Genomic DNA, 10,782 nt, shown 5'->3' on the forward strand with positions numbered 1-10,782 from the left:
AGTTAACATGAACTAAGACTGAACAATACTTCTACAGTTTTTATTAATCTTAATCTCTTGATTTCAGCATTTACTAATGCATTAGTTAATGCACTGTGAACTAACATGAACTAACAATGAACGACTGTATTTATATTAACTAACATTAACAAAGATAAATAAAAACTGTAATAAATGTACTGTTCATTGTTTGTTCGTGTTAGTTAATACATTAACTAACATTAACTCATGGAACCTTATTGTTAAGTGTTACCTTATTTTAAGTATGAACTGCATTTTTATTGCATAAAATGAGCAGATAAACAAAAATGTGCATTGCCCTCCAAAAATGACTGATTAACAGAAGTTGCGAGTAAAAATAAAAGCATTTTTCATGGTTGAAGGCAGTATGTGTGTGCGTGCAGCTAAGTGAAAAGGGTGTAGTGCATGTGTATGAGTGTGACCAGAGAGGAAGGACTTGCCGGTTAATGCGTATGTTTGTTTTGGAACGGGAACAAAAACAGTAGGCAGGCAGACACACGTGCAGGAGGCATATCTGTAGACGCTGGGCGACATGCAGAACCACTTCATCAGCGCGCTCCATTTGCAGCAATGACATGCTTCACGAACTCTGCCATCCAGAGTAGCCCTGCACTTTCTCTCCTCACCTTATCACAGCTCAAAAATGAGCCTCCAGCCTTACATGAAAAAAACGCAGAGCTCCTGAACACAATGAACCCGCATGTTTAACCCGATCTTACACACTCTACCTCACAGGAACCTGTGCACACACATCCACACATATCTTTGATCTGACCCACTGCTCCTACCCCCATGACAAGCGGAATCTGCGATCTTCTAGACAAAAGCCACCTTAGACAAACACTTTGGCTCTCCCACCTCGTTCTATTCTCGGCTTCACGTCAACGAAAGCTTTGTAAATAACCTCTTTCTAAGATTTTTTACTGGAAATCAGCCAGAGGATCCACTACCACTTCATGCTGTCACACTAACAAGCCTGTCAAATCAATTATTGCAGATGTATGGCCTTTATTATTTATCCTCTCCAATCCGAACAAAAGCGTGACTCACGATAGACATTCTACAATCCCCCTGTTCAGACTTGACGTGACTGACAATTTTGGAATTTTCCCATCGTCCCACTCACCCTATACACTCGGCCATAAGCGTCCAACGCAGCACAGTCTGAACTCCCATATCAAGCCACAAAGAATTGGACAGAGCATGAAACATAAAGACACAGCTTTAAAATCAAGTTAAACAGGTCAGGTCATGACAAAATCTAATTTTGTAACTTTATATTTACATTTTTATCTTTTACATTTATTATAACTTTCAGAACTCAAAACGTTTTATCCATTCCAAAAAGTACCATTTATTGAACTGAACTGCTATAATGGCTTCCAGCTTTCACAAATTTCCTATTAGACAACTATAAACACATGACTAGCTCCATTTACACAGGTACTCAGTGTTTAACAATCTGTCTAGCCCAATCCCATTTAAATAAGACGTGGATTGAAAATGATTTTAAAGTAAAGAAAGAGTACATTTGAATAGTTATATAATAAGTCTTTATTGAAGGCTTTGCAATAAGGCTTTAAAGTAAGTAAGGCACATCCAAGAATAAAATTTCCTGATAGGTTACTCATCCCCATGCCTTCTAAGATGTCCATGTCTTTCTTTCTTCAGTCTAAAAGAAATTAAGGTTTTTGAGGAAAACATTCCAGGATTTTTCTCCATATAGTGGACTTCAATGGGTAGAAGGTCTGAATTGCAGGTTCAATGTAGCTTCAAAGGGCTCTACACAACCCCAGCCAGGGAATAAGGGAACAAATGCTCATATTGCACTAGCTTGACTTCATGCATTATGTAGTCACGTTAGAAAGGTCACGCGTAACGTAAGAAGTACCGACCAAGTGTTTACAAAGCGAAAGTGCAAAGAAAGTCAAATGCCCTTTTAAAAAAAGGAAAAACAATGATGTCGGACAATTTTAAAGTCGGAGGACAAAATGAGATGGTGTTAAAATTAAGATGGAGTTCAAAAAGTACAAAGACAAAGAACTAACCAAACATGACCTTTCCAACGTGACTACGTTATGCGTGAAGTCGTAGATGTGCACCACAGAGCTAGTGTGCGAGATGAGCATTCATTTTTATTTTTTTAGAAAATAACCAATCATTTTATTATATAATTCCTCAGCTGGTTTTGTGTAGAGCCCTTTAAAGCGGCAATGAAACTGAAATTTGGACCTTCAACCCAATGATCCCCGTTGAAGTCCAGTATATGGAGAAAAATCCTGGAATGTTTTCCTCGAAATCCCTTCTTTTTGACTGAAGAAAGAAAGACATCTTGAATGACATGGGGTGAGTAAATTGTCAGGAATTTTTGATTCTGGAAGTGAACTAATCACTTAATTAATGAATGGGGTACTGCCAATCATATTTGAAAAAATTTACATTGAAGTCTTAAAGCTACACGTGAAAAAGCAGCCTGACTGAGGGTCAGTCAGATGGTGCATAATGGTTGTGTTAAACTGAATGATGAATTGTAAACATACAAAAAGGCCAATTTGACCTGTTTTATATTAGTTTAAAAAAAGAAAGAGAGAAAAAAAGACATCCTCTTTACTAAAAAGATGCTGCATTCCCTGGAAAAAGCAGAAACATTTTCTTGGCAGACCGAGATTATTATTTCAAGGCAAACATAACTTGACCCTCCTCTTTCTCATAAAATAATTTCTGTCCCTTAATCATTTACATAAAAAAACCATCATGCTGTACAGATGTTTCTGATCTGAGGTGCTGTGCTGCTGTAGAGAAACCAGTAGCTTAAACACATCTGAAAATGGCTACCACACACTGAGCGACACATTCCACACTTACTCCTCACACTTGAGGATAATCTCCATCCACATTTCCCCTCTTTCTTTCTGGGAAAGAACTTTGGTCTGCTTCAGATCCTGGCTGGAAAATTGGAGGAAGAGTTCACACCTCTCATAAATAGACTACCTGTAGGTTTCCTCTGGCTTGTTCTGTCTTAATGGCTTCCCCCAAAGCTTTATGTGTTACAGAGGTGAGAAAATAGTTACATAAACATTCATTATGTTGTAAACAAAGGTTGTGAGCTTCTGTTTTCGTTTTTTGTTTTTATAGGCTAGCTGGGCAGGTGACTGACAGGATGTGTATGTGCGTTAATTATTGTTTTAATGGCTGCCAGCTCCCACCCTTTAACTCCTTTACTGTGTAAACACATTAGCACTGACAAACTACTAGGTTTCTACATCCATTTGTTTTTGCACGAGTTAGGCTTCTCCAAAGGATAGTCCCTGTAATACTACACAACAAAACGATTTGGATTATTTTATCTATCATTCTGAGGAGCGAAAACAGTAAATGCCCAAACAAAAACAAAAACACCTACTGTGTATCTTAAACAGCATGTTGGAATGACTTCTTGAGCAGAGATCTTCTTCCGAGATGCGCAAGCAGGCAGGTAAACAAAGGTCAAAATTAACTGCTGACCACGGCACACAAACACCTGAAGGTCAACACCTGAACCGGACGCATCGGACCGCGCAGAGCGTCGATTTTAACCGCATACTGTACGCGAGTGACGGGATAGGACCGTTCACTGCAATTAGAGCTCCAGTTCTGTCGAGTCGCTAGCGGCTAGCGTTGAAAAATATGAGATCAAACATACTTGGTCTTTGGCCAAAATAGCTCTCAGTCATCTCTTTCGAGGCCCGGGGGAAGCGCTTCTCACGACCGTTTTAATTCTGACTGGTAATGAAGAGTCCAACTTTTATGAATAGGTTCTTTCCAAGAAGAAAAAAAATGCTGTTTAATTACTGATAACGGGTTTCATATTACATGCTTTACTAACCGGTTCAGCAAACTGTACATGTCCAAACAAATTGCTGTTTATTGCAATTTTATTGCAGATTCAATTATTTTTAATACAAGCGTTTATTGTGATTTGTCCAGTTTGTTGCAGCCATGATTCAAGTCATTAAAACTCAATTTAAGTAAATGTAATTTGCAGTAAACAGCAGGCTACTAAACTATATCTACATCACCTGGCAAGGAAGAATGTTTTAATGAAATGCTATTAAAAACATACTATCGAAAGAGTGTCGGTTCACTGAATCTACTCTGAGTTCAGAACGAACTATTTTGCGAACCGGTTGGTAAAGATTCGACTCAAATGAACGATTCATTTGCGTTCGGCTAATTCCAAAGCTTGACAACCTGTCAACGAGTCCGATCAACACCTGCGCTTCACATTAAATTAACTGTTAAGAAAATGAACCCAAATAAACTGTATCTGTCATCACACCACTTGAGATGTTTTCAGCATCGGAAGCTTACGATTAGCTGACGTGATACCTGTAGCACGCCAACATGTTTAACTTAATTAAAACAAAGTGTCTTTAAAAACACGTAACGTTAGCACCTACCGCTTAGGTGAGTTTCGGGCCACACGTATCTTCGGCGAACACCACATTGATTCTCCAGTCGGTCAGTCTCACGCAAAAATTAACGAAATTTCTAGAGGAACTGTCGATTCACATAGTTCAGACTTGCAGAGGTCTTTCATATCATCTCCAAAGTCCAGTTTGAGAAGGTCCACGTCGAGTTGTATTTCCACGCTTATCTGTTTAAAACGCGTCTTTTAATCTCAGGTCTTTCCTGAGTTTCTGGAGGATTTGCATGCGAGCGGTGAACAACCAGAGCAGTAATACACCTCTGACACTGCGTGTATGAGCGTCAGCTCGACTTTTCCAGCAGTCAGACCACAAATCGCCGAGTTGAGCTATAAACGACAGACGTTTAATCTAAAACAAAAGTTGAAAAAACTTCGTAAAGTGAATGCAGAAATTCCCGCGCCGAGAAGGTTTGAGTGCTGAAGTCGTGCGGTAAGGTATCTTCATGAAAGGCGGTGAGGGGACAAGAGCCAGTGGGAGTGAAAGAGGGCTGGTTTAGAAGAAGAGGAATGGACAGAGTGAAAGAAGACATTATGGTGGAGGAAAAAAAGGACGAGGACCATCTGCTGGCGGTGGGTGTTGAGAGTTCTCATAATGAAAAACAAAAAAGAGACTGGAAAATGGCTTAAATGTAATGGGTAGACTGTCTTGGGAACTGATTCATTGTTGGTTAATTGAGTTTAAGTCCAAACTAATCACCCCAAGCAAGTGCATCATACACCTTATGACCTTTTAGCTGTTAGTAACTGTTTCAGAAAGCGGACTAAACTTTCATGTCAGTTTATAGTGGTCTGAATGATTTTGGGACTGTGCACCTTTAAATTAGGGGTCAATTTGTTAAAGCAATTTCCTCTGGAGATTTTTTTACAGCATGTACCGCCAACCAGCCCTTAGTTTTTATAGCAGGAGACGTATATTGCTTTCTCTCGTTCTCCATCCCTCGTTCTCCCCTCCTTTCAACTAGCAGAAATTTCCATCCCACCAAAACCCATTTCCCCAGAAAGTTTAAAAAGATGAAAGGATAAGGAGAAGAAAGGAGACAAAAGAAAGAAGTGTTCTGTTACAACCCTGCCCCTGTGAGACTGTCCCTGAAAGAGTTAGGGGATGAGAGAGATGGGGGAGAGAATAAGAGAAAGCGAGGGGTACAGAAAAGAGGTTTTCAAATGAGGAACGGGGAGCCGGTGTGGAACTTCATATTTAACACACACAAACACAGGTGAAAGCGCACACACACACACACACACACACACACACACACACACACACACACACACACACACACACACACATGTTGGGTTTACATGTTTTATGGAGACATTCCATAGGCGTAATGGTTTTTATACTGTACAAACCGTACTTTCTATCGCCCTACACCTACCCTACACCTAAACCTAGCCCTCACAGGAGATTGTGCACACTTTTACTTCATCAAAAAAACTAATTGGGCATGATTTATAAGCCTGTTTCCTCATGAGGACCTGAGAAATGTCCCCACAAGGTCAAAATCTACTGGTATTACTATCCTTGTGGGGACATTTGGTCCCCATAACGTGATGAATACCAGGTACACACACACACACACACACACACACACACACACACACACACACACACACACACACACACACACACACACATGTTGGGTTTACATGTTTTATGGGGACATTCCATAGGCGTAATGGTTTTTATACTGTACAAACCGTACTTTCTATCGCCCTACACCTACCCTACACCTAAACCTAGCCCTCACAGGAGATTGTGCACACTTTTACTTCCTCAAAAAAACTCATTGTGCATGATTTATAAGCCTGTTTCCTCATGGGGACCTGAGAAATGTCCCCACAAGGTCAAAATCTACTGGTATTCCTATCCTTGTGGGGACATTCGGTCCTCACAACGTGATGTATACCAGGTACACACACACACACACACACACACAAATACAAAGCTCAATGAGGTCTAAAATGTGGTCCGGCCCCCTCGTATCTTTGCTCCTGTCCTCTCCTGACGCTGTACCTCCCTCTTGGCATTTAGTGTCATTCACTCCCAGTCTTTACCTCCTTAACACTATTCTGTCTCTCTGGTTTTGTCTGAACTTGTTTCGTATGCACTTAGATATTTCAACCCCAGGGCGTATTGGTGCGATTGAAGGAGTGAGAATGAGAGAGAGCCACAGGAACAGAGAATGATTGAGAGCGAGGAGTCACTGAGGTATTGAGCGAGATGACAGGCGAACAAAGGTAGAAAGGGAAAGAAGGGACAAACTCAAACGGAGGTACAAAAGTTCTTTCACACACTCGCACCCGAATGGCTTAACACACACATACACGCACGCGCACAGAGAGTCCTGACACCTTAGCGCTGAAGGATAAAAATACATTTCTGCGTACAGTATCAATTAGGCAAAAGGTCTTATTTAGCAGTAGTGTCAACCAGCATTACTTGTTTTTGTGAAAACACCACACTTCAAATACCTGTACAGGGCAACTCATCTCACAAAGACCACACCGCACGTCACTGACACTGAGTCAGAGACAAGAGCTCGTGACGAAATTGCACATCTTTCAGATGCCAAAACCATACCACAGATCAGAGTAATACTTACGTTCTCACGTAATATGACCTTGAGCTTTGCGAAAGGCACTCAATAAATAGATGCTTATTATTGTCACTATACCAGTGTCATTGTAGTATCACTGATATGTTATTATAATTTTTGTGAATATTTTTTAATACTTTAATACTAATTTAAGTTTTAGTAATTTTGTTGTTTTTGTTTTTAATAAAAGGTTTCTTAATAAAAACTTTTAGTTTGACTTATTTTAATACCTCAATTTGAGAGAAATGAGAAATGTTTCCTTGTTATAAAATATAAAATGTTTATTTTATTTAAAGTAACAAACTTTTAAATAGTTGTAATTACTAATAACTCAAATGCATTATAATATTAAAATTTAAACATAAAAATACAATTAAACAATAATGTATAGTTAAAGTCAAAAGTTTACACACCTTGCAGAATGTTAATTATTTTACCAAAATAAGAGGGATCATACAAAATGCATGTACTGACATCAGTACTGACCTGAATAAGATATTTCACATGAAATATATTTACATATAGTCCACAAGATAAAATAATAGTTGAATTTATAAAAACGACCCGGTTCCAAAGTTTACATACACTTGATTTTTAATACTGTGTTGTTACCTGAATGATCCACAGCTGTGTTTTTTTGTTTAGTGATAGTTGTTCATGAGTCCCTTGTTTGTCCGGAACGGTTAAACTGCCCGCTGTTCTTCAGAAAAATCCTTCAGGTCCCACCAATTAGTTTTTTTTTAGCATTTTTGTGTATTTGAACCCTTTCCAACAACGACTGTATAATTGTAAGATCCATCTTTTTACACTGAGGACAACTGAGGGACTATTGCAGACTATTATGTAACTATTGCAGAAGGTTTAAACGCTCGCTGATGCTTTAGAAGGAAACACGATGCATTAAGAAATGAGGGTGAAGCTTTTGAACGGAACGAAGAGTACATTTTTCTTATTTAGTCTAAAAATTTTGTTTTCATTTAGTACTGCCCTTAAGAAGCTACAGAAGATACTTATGTTTCCCAGAAGACAAAATAAGTTAAATTTACCCTGATCTTTAAATTCAAAAAGTTTCTCCCCGTCTCTTAATGCATCGTGTTTCCTTCTGAAGCATCAGTGAACGTTTGAACCTTTTGTAATAGTTGCATATGAGTCCCTTACTATATAATATACTATAATACTATATATATACTATAATATTAAATGTATAATAATGATAAATAATACTTAATCATTAAATGGTAATATTAATTCATTCTTCTGTCAAACTTTAATTGTAATTATTTACCTCCCACTACATTTTTGTTTTCTTTGATTCCCTTCCTCATAGTGTGTGTCTACATCAGATTTATTTCCATGGAAATGGATATCCCGCCTCAAACCTCAAATATCAAAGCAATTACAATCTGTTACATAGCCATTATAGCAATTATTGAAAATAGCGGAGCTGTCAAGGAAACCAGTATGCTGTCCACAGACGCTCTCCTGAGCCTGAGGTTAGATTTATGGTCTCAAAGAGGTGTCATTCATTCATCAAATAAATTTTTCCTCTCTGTACCCCCCACACGCACATCAGTTTCGTAGCTCTCCTTCATTACCGCACCTCATGAACCCCAACGCTCCACCTTACATTACCCCCATTTTCTTCACCCCCAGCACCACCATTACCTCTTTCCTGGTGTTCTCTCTCTCTTTCTCTCTCCCACTGTGGGCCGCAGCATGTGTTTCCAATTTTGGCTGTAATGCACAGTTCGCCGCAATCTGACCTAATTAGCCCCCGTCTTGTGGATCCGCCCTCAACAGCACCCACCGTGGCAGACAGGCTAGAGGTCAGAAGTCAGGGGTCGTAGGTGAGAGCACGGATCGGATAAGGGGGCAGCACCTTTGATTGATGTGTCAGGTCCCGCAGCATTATGGGCGTGTTCGCCGGTGACCAGCTTAAAAGTGTGAATGCAGTAATTTCTTCAGTATTTGGGATCAGAGAGGCTTACTGAGGCCTGAAATTGGATTTCGCACTAAGACAAAAGGGTCAAAGAGGGGAGGTCAAAAACACAGGAGCGCCGTTCTTAACAAAACACACAGACTAAAGTACATAATCCACAATCTCACACACCTTGAGATGATAGGGACTAGGTATCGGATCCGTGGAATGCCTTGCTACTGGGAAAAAGGAGGGATAGACCAAGGGATTTAAGAGGAGAGACTGAATTTAGGAATGTCTTAATTATGGGAACGGAGAACCTAACTCTCTGTTTAATCCTTAATGAGAAACAGCTTCATATGGAATGGAGGGAGGCAGAAGAAATGGTTGAACTTTAAAAGGAATGATAGTGCGCGAGGGAAAGCTTGTCAGCTTTATAAAGCACGTAAAAGTGTGGCTCCACGCTGTGTGTGTTTGCTGTAAACCGATATGATTACAACTCATACAGAGCCCCTTTTTATAATCTCACCCTCAGCCTCGCTTTACAATCCTCATAACACCAATAGAGGGAAAGCCATTCAACAAGCAACTTGCATGAAATACTCCGCCATTGATTTGAGAATGGAAACGGGGCTACCAGTCCTAATGGTTTTTGGTTGAGCACAGTGTGGTGGACCGCTACCACCGCAGGCATCCGGTGGGCTCTTATGCTGTCTTAAGGGCTTTATGTTTAACTCCTTGAGTTTATCTTCGTTTCACAAGTAGTGTCCTTGAGAAGATAAGCATAGACTGTGATTGTCTTTGAGGTAGACTCTGCATTCCTTAAAGGGATAGTTCACCCAAAAATTAAAATGATGTCATCATCTCATCCTCATTTTGTTCCAAACCTGTATGAGTTTCCTCTGTGAAGATATTTTGAAGGAGAGAACGGGTCCAATGTGGTTTTTGAAGGATAAGGGTAAAAACAGTTGAAACGTTCTTCAAAGTAAAACTGAATCAATTATATGCGATAGTTTATGACAGTTTACCAAGCCATAGAAACATGAAACCACACTGCAAGATGATTTTTCTGTGTTGTTCTAATTTAGAATTAATTGAAAGTACATGAACATGGAACATAAAGTTCTCCCGCTTCATTTGTTTCAAAAACATTTTTAATAAGAAGAGAATTTGTGAGTTTTGCAACACCTCTAGGGGTTTGCATTTCTTTCTTTATTACAGAATATTTCCCCAAATGGCTGCCTTCCAAAACATTTCACGTTTTCGTCATTTGGCGCTTTCAAAATTCATGCAAACATCATCTGCTGTTGGTCAGATCGGTTAGGTCATTTCAAGCTCTCTTGAGAATCTTAACCAAGAACTCAGAGGGGAAATTCAGAAATTCAGAGGACATTTGAAACTAGGATAAAAAGGATTAAATTTCTACCATGACAACTCTTGTAAGATTTTAGCATGGTATTGGATGTGACAATGTTAAAGGGTTATTACGTTAAAAAAATGAAAATTCTGTTAATTTCTTACCCTCATGTTGTTCCAAACCCGTAAGAATTTCGTTCATCTTCAGAACACAAATTAAGATATTTTTTATGAAAGCCGAGAGCTTTCTTTAATGTATTTGGTGTTGGCGGAATAGATCTGCTATGCTGCTAAATTGCTGCTGCTGTTGGTTATTGCGACACATTCTAACTCCCAACTCATCACATATTGACACTTTGGCATAATTTTTAGACGTGCAGGGTCCACCATTGCTTTAAATAAGAAACCCTTGGTATCAATAT

General features: G+C 39.3%; 1 protein-coding gene across 1 annotated transcript in view; it reads right to left on the reverse strand.

Annotated features, from left to right (window-relative positions):
* Positions 1–4,890, reverse strand: part of ntf4 (neurotrophin 4) — a 16,962-nt gene extending 12,072 nt beyond the window's left edge. Inside the window, exon 1 of the mRNA XM_073830646.1 lies at positions 4,461–4,890. The gene's annotated coding sequence lies outside the window, so the exon portion shown is untranslated. The remainder of the gene's footprint in view (positions 1–4,460) is intronic.
* Positions 4,891–10,782: the final 5,892 nt, after the last annotated feature.

The sequence above is a fragment of the Garra rufa genome, chromosome 1, assembly GCF_049309525.1.
Source record: "Garra rufa chromosome 1, GarRuf1.0, whole genome shotgun sequence".
Classification (NCBI taxonomy): Eukaryota; Metazoa; Chordata; class Actinopteri; order Cypriniformes; family Cyprinidae; genus Garra; species Garra rufa.